The following is a 12,500-nucleotide window of genomic DNA, read 5'->3' on the forward strand; positions in this document are numbered from 1 at the left end:
TTCCTTTCATCTTTTCATTTCTCGTTGTTTCCTTAACACTCCTCCTTCTCTCCTTTCTTTCTTGCCTTTTCCCTTCATCTTCTCATTTGTCCTTCTCTCCTTTTCTTTCCTCCTTCACTCCCTCCTTTCCTTCCTCTAAACTTCATCTTCTCATTCTCCTCCTTCTTTCCTTTTTTTCCTCCTTCTCTCCCTTCTTTCCTTCCTTTTTCCTTCATCTTTTTCATTTCTCCTTTCCTTTCTTTTTATTTCCTCTCTCCCTTCTTACTTTCCTTTTGATTTAATCTTTTCATTTCTCGTTTCCTGTCCTCCTCTCCTCCCCTATTCCCCATTTTCCTGACATCCTTTCATTTCTCGCTCTTTCCTTTCCTACTTTTCTCCCTTCTTCCTCACTTCTACCGTCCCTCCCTTCTTCCTTCCCTCCCTCCCTCCCCAGGCGTGCATGTAAAAGAAGCATAGCAGACAAACGGAAATGAGGACAGATAAGCAAATGTACGAATATAAACATTGGAGTGGTGAACGTGATGAAGCAATCTCTTACATAAAGATTCTCTCTCTCTCTCTCTCTCTCTCTCTCTCTCTCTCTCTCTCTCTCTCTCTCTCTCTCTCTCTCTCTCTCTCTTGATCGGTGGAATTTCTCTCTCTTCTAGGCAATCCCGAGCAAGTAAGTGAAAGACAAGGAAGAGAGAGAGAGAGAGAGAGAGAGAGAGAGAGAGAGAGAGAGAGAGAGAGAGAGAGAGAGAGAGAGAGAGAGAGAGAGCACACACTGGAAGGAGAAGTTAAGCAAACAAGAAGTTATTAGAAAAATGAGTAAGGATATTCAAAGCCCTCTCTCTCTCTCTCTCTCTCTCTCTCTCTCTCTCTCTCTCTCTCTCTCTCTCTCTCTCTCTCTCTCTCTCTCTCTCTCTCTCTATTTATCGAAGGTCGTCATCTTGCAAATTATTATTCCCGTGTCCTCATTCCATTTTCTTCTCCCTACCCTTCTGCTGTTTTATCCCTTCCCCTTCATTACTCTTTTATCTCAGTAACTTTTCCCCTCAATGAAGGATATACGAGGAGACAAAGAGGAAAAGGAGGGAAAAGGGTCAGAAATAAAGAGGACAGGGAAGGAAAAAAAGTAATGGGTGACAGTAATGGTGAAGTAATACATCGTGAGGGTTTAAGAGGACACTGGTATTGGGGAGAGAGTGAGAGAGATTGGGGAGAGAGATGATAAAAAAAAAAAAAAATCGGAGGGGGAGATTGAGATTGGTAGTGATGGTCTTGTAATAACGCTCCAAGTTTGTAAGGAATGAGAAAACGAGGCCATAAGAGAGAGGGGGGAAAATGGGAAGGTTGTGGCAGTGTCCTTGTATGTTCCAAGAAAAGGACATACCGAGACAAAAATAAATAAATGAATAAATAAATAAATAAATAAATAAATAAAAGATATAAAAAAAAAAACAGGAAGAGAAGAATTGTGCTGGTAAGTGTAATTTGTATATGATTAGAAGCAATGTTATTTATTTATTTATTTATTTATTTATTTATTTATTTATGTGTGTATAGGAGAGGCACCAACCAAGAGCAACAAAATTAAAGGAAAATAAAAGGCCCATTGAGGTGCCAGTTCCCAAAAAGTCAGAAAAGACAGTCAAAAATCAGAGGATAAGTGATTTGTGTGACTTCTTAGTAGTAGTAGTAGTAGTAGTAGTAGTAGTAGTAGTACAGACATCACTGACGGTTACCGAGTGAGGGCGTTCGTACGTACATCTGGTTATCACAGGCTGAGAACCAAAGCAAACTCCCACGTAATTCCTTCAATGTTCAACTTTTGTACGGGACGGCATTGTACGTAAGTGTTATAAGTAAGATAAGTTTAGGTACGGGCATAGAAGAATTGTAGAATAGTATAAAATGATGAAATAGTGATGAAAGACAAAGGAAACGTAAAAAAAATAAAAAAACAGTGCTGATAAAAGAAAAACTGAATAAAAGCTTGAATAACGAATAAAGAACAAAAGTGAAAATTTCATAAGTAAAAAAATAATAACAGAAGCATCAAGTACGGACAACGAGCGCACTTGGACCAGCTGAGGGACAAAGGTGGGGCACTGGGACTGAAAGAAGCTTTGGCCACGTGCAGGGGTGAGATGGGAAGTGCGAGGGGAGGAGGAGGAAGAGGAAGAGGAGGAGGAGGATGAGGATGGAGGATGGAGATGGAGATGGACCCACGAGGCAGAGGGAAGAGAAGAGCAAAAAATGAGCTTAACAAATGCACCGAGGGGAGACATGCAGGTGACAGACGTAATGGAAGACGTAGAGGACAAAGATAAGACTGGTGATCTGTTGTGGCGAGGGAAAAACAATGCAAGAAAAACGAAGTGCAGTTATTAGGAGAGAGCTTTGTTACATTATATTCTCTCTCTCTCTCTCTCTCTCTCTCTCTCTCTCTCTCTCTCTCTCTCTCTCTCTCTCTCTCTCTCTTGTGGTAGTAATTAAGTTTAGACAAGTGCAATTACAACAATACTGGTCCGCTGCCCTTTGTATTACGACCTTTGCCACTCTTCATAATCCTTTGTAATTGGTGGCGGTGCTTCTTTGCGGCGACTTTGATGTGAAGGAGGAAAAGTAAAGATGCTTTGTGGTTGTGTTTACTGTTTTTTTTTTTATTCTGGTATTATTTATTTACTTATTTATTTATTTTTGCGAGCAGCTTCCGTCAATCGTGTAGTAATAATGTGGTGTTCATGTATGTATGTGTGTGTGTGTGTGTGTGTGTGTGTGTGTGTGTGTGTGTGTGTGTGTGTGTGTGTGTGTGTGTGTGTGTGTTTCCTATTTGACGGCAATGCTTATCTGTGTGACGATATTCTCTCTCTCTCTCTCTCTCTCTCTCTCTCTCTCTCTCTCTCTCTCTCTCTCTCTCTCTCTCTCTCTCTCTCTCTCTCTCTCTCTCTCTCTCTCTCTCTCTCTCCTAATGCCTCTATTTCCCCTTTACCCCTCCTACCTTCTTCTCCCTCTCTCCTCTCTTCCTCTCCGTATAGCAGTTTTCTCTTTCCTCCTTCCTCCCCTCCACATTGCACATCCCCTACCCGACTTTGGCATGGAGGAGGAGGAGGAGGAGGAGGAGGAGGAAGTGGGTGTCTCAAAAAACTTTCTCTTTGTCCCCTCACTTCCCGCAATATTCCGACTTTTTGCTCTTTTCTGCTCTTTTTCTGTAACCGTGTGTGTGTGTGTGTGTGTGTGTGTGTGTGTGTGTGTGTGTGTGTGTGTGTGTGTGTGTGTGTGTGTGTGTGTGTGTTTCTCTCTCTCTTGCTCTCTCTTCTGTTTCTCTACATTTTTACCTTTGTTTAGTTAGATGCTCCTTTCTGAGAGAGAGAGAGAGAGAGAGAGAGAGAGAGAGAGAGAGTGTGGCGTGTTATCATCCATTCGCCTTCCAGCTCACCAAAATACAAAGTTAACAAAATCACTCACATTCTCAGTTGCCAAAGTTAAAACAAATACGACGTGAAAGAGAAGGAAGGCATATTTATTTTCCCTAAACTAATAATCCCACTTCTCGTTCGTATTTTTTTCTTTTTTTTTTTCTTTTTTATTAGACGCAACTCAACGAATGGTTTCAATATTAAGTGTCCAAATAAATCATGAACCACAAGTTTCTCCAAAATGATTAATAGAAAAATATTATCTCCCCATTAATGAAGGAAACTCTCTCTAAAAATCATCCAGAAAAGTTTCTTCCTAGTAAATTCAAAAGGGAAGTGTCTCCAGATTAGTTAAGAATATAGTTATCTCCAAAATTACTAATAGAAAGTCTCTCTAGATTAATCAAAAGAAGTCTCTTAGCTGAATTAATACAAAACCTCCCCAATCAAATTCATTAAAAGTCTCCCCATATAGAGAAAGAAATGTCTCTCCAAATTGATTAATAAAAGTCTTTGGAAATTAATTAAGGAAGAGACTGACAAATGGATTCAGAAGTCTCTCTCTAAATGGATCAAGGAAAGTTACTGCAAATCAATTAAGAAAGGACTTACAAATTGATTCAGAAGTCTCTCTGCAAATGGACCAAGAAAAGTCGCTGCAAATGAATCAAGCAAAAGAATCTCCCTAAATTAATAAAAAAAAAAGTCTCAAAGTAAATAAACAAAAAGTTTCTACAAATGAATTCTTAAAAGTTCTCTGCAGATTAATAAAAAAAAAGTCTCCAAGTAAATTAAGGAAAGTCTCTCTAAGTTTAATAAGAAAAATTCTCCCTAGATCAATTAAAGGAGGGGTCAAGAACACATAGGCAGCACCTTCGGCGTCTCGTGACAAACAAACAAGTGCATGGGTAAATTTCAGGCTTCCAAAGAACACCTGAGCCTGCCACCTTACACCACGATATCACCACACCTGAAATTAACAATACAATAAACACACGACCTACCAACCAACCATCTGGCAGCACAAAACCAGCTGCAGAATAACCATCGACTACAAACATCACTTGAACTGTCCCTGTGTCGTGAAGCTTACTTTTTAATCTATCCAACCATATGTTAGCATCCTCTGATAAAAACTACTAACCATCTGATGGACACAATTAGCTAGAGAATAATTATCAACTACATATATCACTGGAACTGTCTATGTCGTGAAACTTTTATTTATTTATTTATCTACATTAGCATCTTCTGATATTCCAGGTCTAACGCAAAGTTTAGTCCCACGCATACACGCCATGGGGAGCCTCATAATTAAGACCAGCCCAGGAAATAATATATCAGAGCTGTTTTTTGTTGCCGGCGAGCCCCTGGACCCCTCGCGAGGATTAGATTACACTGTGTTCAGGATCTAATGATTACACCCTCCAGGCTACACTCTCATTATAATAAACAACTTCCCTCACCACTGCGCAGAGCCTCGGCGGGTGGAGAGGGCGCCAAACAAACCCCCACGCCTCCAGTCCACCTGTGCTGACATAAGGCAGTGACAAGGTAATGCGTGCACGGATTTGCCGCTAGTTAATCCCATTGCCACACGTCTGAAGGATTAAATCAACTTTTCCTGCCATTAACGGCTTTAAAGAGGAACAGTGCAGGGGACGTCAGAAAAACGCGTAAATAGCTTAGGAAAGGAAGGCCTCGCTGGTGAAGACTCTGTACGTCGCCGGTGAGGAGGACAGGTCGGCAAAGGGGTAAAACGGAGACCTCACAAAGAAACAAAGCAACACACAGAGGAAAATAACAAAAAAAAAAAATCAGCGTTAGACCTGATAAGCATGGCCAAAAGATGTAAGAATGATAGTTACTAAAAACTTATCCTTCCTCTATTTATTTATTTTTTTTTTTTTTATGAAATTAAAGTCAGGACACTTCTGTATGATACCATAAAAGGAAAGAAGCAGATGTCAAGACTTTAAAATTAATAAAAACATCTTTCTGTCCAGCCTCCTGTTTAGATTTAGCTTATTTGTTGGAAAGCTAAGGTAGAATAATTTTATATGAGCTGATAACATAAACCAGTATCTGATTTAAAGTAACAGATGAAAGATAATAAAGACAAAGGTTTCTGCTTCTTCCTTGACCAAGACACAAGCCGACCCTAAAAACAAAGGCTTCTGCTCCTTCCTTGGCCAAGACACAAGCCGACCCTTCTAAGCATCAAAGTGTGTGGTGTGGGGCATGATGCACGCCCAGCCAACACAGCCAGCTCGCGGGAGGAGGCGAACACCAGGACCGTCTAAAGCAGAACTGTCTCGCGCTGCTGTAGGTCAGGAACACATCTGGCACCGCGCCCCCCAGCACGCCCCGCACCGCACTCACGTCCCGCCGCGCCCCACTAGACGCCCGCCATGCATCTCCGTACACAGGGTTTCCTAATCTTGGTAATTAGAATCTCTAATAAATCTGATTAGCGCTCCTCGCATCTTCCTCACGCCGCAGTGAATGCCGGGCCGTTCCGGGGACTTCCTCGCCGCAGACTAATTCCCTGTCCGGCATTTCGTAACAAGTTTGTCCGCCTGTCGCGTACGCCTGTGCTGGACGTTTTAGCGAGTATTTTTGCGTAAAAACTGCCTCCCAATCTATTTATGGTAGGGTATGGATCAGGACAATTATACGCTTTCTTTAAAATTTATACGCAAAATAATTTGATGAAATATGAAATTTTCACAACACACCTTAATTTATTCCTCGTCTCAGCACAGAATCCTTGAGCTATTGTTGATTTTTTAACTGAACATACATGCACACATGTACTTACGCATACATGCATACACACATTAACTGAACATACACTTACCAGCGTGATGGTGATCGCCGTGCTAAAAGTCACCAGGTCTCGGCAGTACTGGCGTGGAGGCGCAGGCCAGAGGATCACATTAAATGCTCAGTACCGGATTAGACCACTGTGCCTGTGTAAAGCTTGGCCACTCGACCTGCTCTCCACGTCTTCATGTGACTCCTCCCGGCGCAACGTTCCCACTCACTATCACGGTATATCTGAAAAATTTAAAATAAATTGAGAATTACTGGAGTACAAGTCAAACTATATTTTCTTAAAATATTCGAGAGTGCCAGACAGTAATAAAGGTGTAAGTAGTTACATTTCTAAGAATAGTACCGTGACAATAGCCATCTAACATAGCCGGGTACACAGTGCTTTTACATGCTTTGTGATCCAGGAAGTGAATAAATTTATCTTCATAGGGTTTCACAGGAAGAACACAAAATAAATACATAGATATGAATATTGGGTCTGAGTTTGCGAGCACAGTTTAATAAAATCCTCACACTGATAAGTCCTCCATCGTCACCCCATGGAATATGAAATGAAAGGTTGAGTTTTTGTGTGAAACAATTTGTTAGTGTGCAGACCTGATGGTTTTGCCACTTTGATGTGCATGAACTCAGTGCGTGGACATTTACTGCCCCTCTGACGTGAGCACGACACACACACACACACACACACACACACACACACACACACACACAAAAGCAAAGCAAACAAACCAGCAAACAAGCACAAACAAACACACAAACACACACCAGCAAACAAACAAACAAGCACAAACACACACACAAGCAAACAAACAAACAAACAAACAAACAAACACACACACACACACACACACACACACACACAACTATTCATCACAATAACCTGACAGCTACCGCGGCATCTGGAACCAAAAATCGTGGCCTTCTTTCAGGAACTGTACCGACCCCCGCCTGGCTGATTCACGGGCATGATCACATTATTTCTCTAACACGGGCCGGGAACATTTAGCAGCGCGGTAATTCACAGTAAGTAGCCTCGCCGGGTTGGAGTCGCGCCGTCCGTGCCTCCGGTAATTGAAGCGACTGAGCCAATCAGCCCCACGAATTAAAGTCGAGGCGCGTCAGGTGCTGCAAACTTAATCGTCGGTCAGGTCAGCTGGGACCAAGGAACAGAGTGCCACGCCCCGCTCCTGCCCACTCCCCAAGGGCACTGTGATGGGGAGAGCGCCATGCTGCTTTGTCAGATGGCGGGGGTACTGCATATTGCTCTATTTTTTTCTTCTGTTTGGAGATTATGAATTAAAATGAGCGGTGTGGTGAAGGGACAATAACTGTACATGTGGTGGTGGTGGTGGTGGTGGTGGTGGTGGTGGTAGAGGTCGTGGTGGTGGTGGTAGTGAAGCAGACACCGCACAATCACTGAACATGTGCTGCTAAATAAACATCAATCCGTGTTCCATAAGGTTCCTTCCTGGAGGAATTTCAGGCAGAGACGGCGGCACTCCACAACGAACCAAGAGTGCCACTCACTCCTCGTGCATGGCCTGATCGAGCCGGTGACCCCTGCCGAACTACACCAAAGGCCCCCTTTTGACACGCCATACAGTAGCCTCGCTAACCCCTCGACGCAGGGACGCCCCCACTGAACAAGCTGTCTGCCCCGTGTCCATCCCGTCTGTTGTGTCAGGTGAAAAATCTGATTATTTAATACGGCCATGCAGGTAACGAGGTCAGCCTGTCATCACGCGCAGGCCAATCAGGGAGAGCGTGAACTGGGAATTAACCCGAGCCGTGCAGCGAGGGTCATGTGCTCTCTGCCATCACAGGGCGCGCTGCCTGACAGGTGATGCTTGGTGGAAGTTTAGCCCTTTCCACCACTGCTTGTCCTTCGTTCATAGTTTGCATGGACACTGAGAGAAAATGAGAGATTAATTGAATCTTTCTCTAGTAGGCAGATGAGATAAATAAATCAATAAAAACTGTTAAAAAAAAACTAAAGAGTAACTAATAATCTGAAAAATAAAAAGTCGGACAATTTGGCACTTAGAAAAATTATAAACTGAATACCTGCATTATAACCTCTGGCCATAGTGCTTTATAGTGTAAAGACATTCAACAAATGGGATCAACTTAGACATTTCAAAGAAGCGTGTCTTTACAGTATTTCAATTTCAACCCTTTCACTGCGACACGAAACAATTACCAGCAACAGAAGCAATGCGCGAAGTCTTTAGAAGCACCTACAAGAAAGTTAGCGATGAAAAAGAATACATTTTGCAATTTCTTCCCACTTCAAAGATTGGAATGTGTCTGTAGAACAATTAAAGATATCTCAGAGTGATTGATAATTAGGGAAAGGTTAACCAAGTGGCAGTCAGAGGGCTAGCCTACATACTCACTTGAAAGGCTAGTATGAAAGTACCTGAAAAGTTGTAAATGATTAAGGAAAAAATTGTCTAGAAGTGAAAGGGTTAAGTGAGTGACCTTTCACGAGCTGCGGCCTTTACCGTCACACTACTCTAATGCCAATCACACTGAACATCAATACAGCACCAGGTGACTGTTTCCTCTCCTAGCAAGTGTACTGCTATACCTGTGCTCGTCTCCCGTGGGTTCCTCAAGCTTCAGGTCACAGTAAGCACCATAAAAGAGTGTCACGCCTCACTGCAACACAGCTAATTTCAAAGCTAACAAAGATCAATGCCCGGGTTTAAAATGGTCCGTCTTCTCTCTTTCCTGTTTATTTTCTTCTCTCTTCTTCTCTTTGTACTGCTTTATCTCTGTTTGCTTTGTCTTCTTATTCTCTTAGTTACTTCATTTTTTTTTCCTTCTCCTCCTCCTGTCTTCGCCCTTTAGAAACCTCCCAGGCATATACACTGCCTGCCCCCACCCCCCACCCGCCCTCCTCTTAACACGGCTACTGGGAGGCAATTTATTAAAGTCTACCCAGTTGGCTGCTTCACGTCCGTCTCCACGTCAGTCCCCACACTCAAGACCTAAAGAAGCTTATGCAGATCTTGCTCAGGGATACATATACAGGGGAAGTAACATCCTACCTGACTACAAACAGACTTGTTCCGTGCATCCACAGACTGCATCTCTAATGTTTGTCTTTTTCATTTCGACTGGTTTTGACAGGCTTTAGGTAGGGTGGGAAGTTACTGAGGTTTTCAAGGGTGTTTTATGATTCTAGTGATTTTCAACAAGGATTTTGCATCACCAATATGAAAAGCACACATAAAAATTCTGACTGATAATTTATGTGGCCTATGAAAACTAAGGTGACAAAGTGAATGAAAAAGACACACTTGAAAATCCGACTTATTATTTCTGTGACGTTTGAAAACGGTCCTAATGAGAGAACAAAATTATTTAGAACACAAGCCCAGTCCTCTTTCATCCCTATTACAGAAAGCTGTTTTCTTCCTCAACACATAAAGGTATGATATCCTCAATAACCTTAGAAATCTTGACTCAGGGCAAGGGAACTATTTTGCAGGATCAGAGGATTTCTGTCAGATTGAAATTTGACTTTCTAGAGTCAGGACCTGGAAAAATTGTAAAAACTTTAGGTTATTGTCAATACAAATTTGAATAAACTTATAATGTTCACTGTTTTTGTTTAGCAACAATGCCTCGCCTGTGTTGTCAGCCTTTAACATAAGAACATAAGAAAATAAGGGATGCTGCAAGAAGTCTTTTGGCCTACATGTGGCAGTCCCTGTAAGAAACAAACCTACCTATTTCTATCATCTCCATTCATAAATATGTCCAATCTTCTTTTAAAGCTCCCTAATGACCCAGCACTAACAACATGATTATTGAGTCCGTTCCATTCATCTACCATTCTGTCTGAAAACCAATTCCTTCCTATCTCTTTCTTGAACCTAAAATTTTCAAGTTTGAACCCGTTATTTCTTGTTCTACCCTGATTACTCATCCTGAGAATTTTGCTTAAGTCCCCTTGTTATAACCCCTGTACCACTTCAAGACTTCTATTAGGTTCCCTCATAACCTACGTCTCTCTAGGGAATATAAATTTGTCTTGTGTGTTTTGTTTTAGTGTCACTACACACGTTTTCGCCTTCACTACCCTGCCCCTCTTGCTCTACATAGATTAGATATTGTAGTCATCACAAACAGCCTCATTAGAGTCACTAGGTCTGTAACGGTTTGTTCTTTCTTGTTGCTCGTTGTTGTTCATTTGTGTTTGTGAAGTATTCTACCAAGAGGGGGCCACGCGCTCCCCACACCTCACTCATCCCATATTGATAAAACTAAACTAATTAACGTCGAGGTTGGGAATTTTATCAATATCCTGAATGCGTTGTGTCTCAAAAGATCGACTAAACTATAGGGAGTTGGCTGAGGAGAAAACATTTCCTCAAAAAGCGTGTGGGGGAAAAAAAAAAACACGGCGGCGTTGGCTCAGCTCCCCTCCTCGAGACTTGGCCTCTTGGCGCCCCGCTCTCCATCGCACTCCCTCCCAGGTGAAAAATGATGAGTCCGCCTCTCCATAAATCTTATTTGGACGGCGCTCGTTAGAACTGCTGATCAAGCTGCCTCTATCTATTTTCAATGAATTTTTTTTTTTAAGGTTTTCAGCAACATCCCTGATTAAAAAAGCTACCATAAACAAACACAAAAGGCGATGAGTATAAACAATGCTGTAGATGAGGAGGTGAAAGAAATACATACTTACTTTCTCTTTGTTTTCAAAATCACCAACATCGCTGATGATAGTAAGAACAACATACGTACAGTGGTGCACAGAGACGCACGTGGAGATGAGGAGATGGGAGTTTTTCTATATACGTTTCTGTTCCTCCGATTGCATCCTAGATTAAGAAGGGAACTCTAATACATTACAGAAAAGAAGGCGATTGGTACAAATAGCACTGCACGAGAACTATTGGAACTGAGGAAGTTGTATTCATTTCTTCTTCAGCTTCAACAGCGTCCCAGATTAATAGAATAGCTGTAAATTCAACTGATGCGGCGAGTCCCGAGAGCCACCATAGCCAATCACATGGCCTTCTCACCTCACAAAATAGCACCAAATCAGGTTTTGAGGAATAGAATAAAAGTTCGGCGGATATGAAATCTTTTCAAGTAGCGCCAGGAAATGAACATATGTTTTTTGTATCCATTTACTTATAATAAGGTTTATCAATTATTATTGTTATTATTTATCTATTTTTATTTATTCATTTATTTTATTTTATTCTTTTTTTTTTACATTTTATAGTCACCATGTTTGAGGTAAATGGTCTCCAAAGCGCATTTTGTCCTGAGTTATACTCCAAAGACTACAGAGTAATCATCTTGGCGGATCCAGTAGTTCAAAGTTGGGTAGTCGGATCCGTCTAGCCTTGGCGGATCCACAGGATTTGAGTCCAGTAATCAGATCCTTCCCCAGACCTACCAGCGCTATTCCACCTCAGTGCCTGAGTGAGTGGCAGCTGTGTGCATACCCGCGGATGGAGTAACTTACCACACCAACGGTGTGATATTAATATCATTATTATTTTTGTCATTACTATTATTATTATTATTATTGTTATTATTATTATTATTGTTGTTGTTGTTGTTATCTTTATTAGAATCATTACTAATGATTATTATTGTTTCTTGTTATAGTATTTACATTGTCATTATTGCTATTATGTATATTGTGTCTTGGTTGCATTCATTGCTTTTGTTGCTTATATTATTGTACTGTTTTGGCTTCATTTTCTTATTTTAAATTTCTATGGACTTTTATTTCTAACTTTCTTATATTTACTACCTGATATTTTCTTTAAATAATTTCCTTTTTCTATTTTTTTTTCTTTTTTTGTTGTTTTTATTTCTTTTGCCCATAAAGCTACAAGCTTACAGAAAGCTTTTTGTCACATTGTTTATAATATTTATTTGTAAGGTTAATGTGCAAGGCAAATAATAAATTGTTAAATTACCTTCGTCAATTATTACTAAGCAGCAGAAAACACTCCCACGACACGGCAAGGAAAGGGCAAGAGTGAGTACCTGGAGGCAAGGCAGGCGGATGATAGAAGAGTCAGCAGCAGCAGGCAGTCGTTGTGAAGGCAAGCACTGCGCGGCCCAACGTCATTAACTCCCTGGTAATAGGATAAATGACAGGCCGTGATTGGCTGCTGGACATGGAGCTCTGATTGGCCCGTCTCAGGAGCGGAGGAAAGTTTTTTTTTTTTTTTTGTGGGGAGGGAAGGGGGAGGGGTAAAGGAGGTTGACAAAGGAACT

General features: G+C 41.4%; 1 long non-coding RNA gene across 2 annotated transcripts in view; it reads right to left on the minus strand.

Moving 5' to 3' along the window:
* LOC135099957 (uncharacterized) overlaps positions 1 to 12,500 on the minus strand; it is a 124,922-nt gene that overhangs the window by 67,223 nt on the left and 45,199 nt on the right. For both annotated transcript variants that reach the window (XR_010268463.1, XR_010268462.1), the window contains exon 3: positions 6,262 to 6,461. This is a non-coding gene — a long non-coding RNA (uncharacterized LOC135099957). The remainder of the gene's footprint in view (positions 1 to 6,261; positions 6,462 to 12,500) is intronic.

This window comes from Scylla paramamosain, chromosome 4, assembly GCF_035594125.1.
Source record: "Scylla paramamosain isolate STU-SP2022 chromosome 4, ASM3559412v1, whole genome shotgun sequence".
NCBI classification, from domain to species: domain Eukaryota; kingdom Metazoa; phylum Arthropoda; class Malacostraca; order Decapoda; family Portunidae; genus Scylla; species Scylla paramamosain.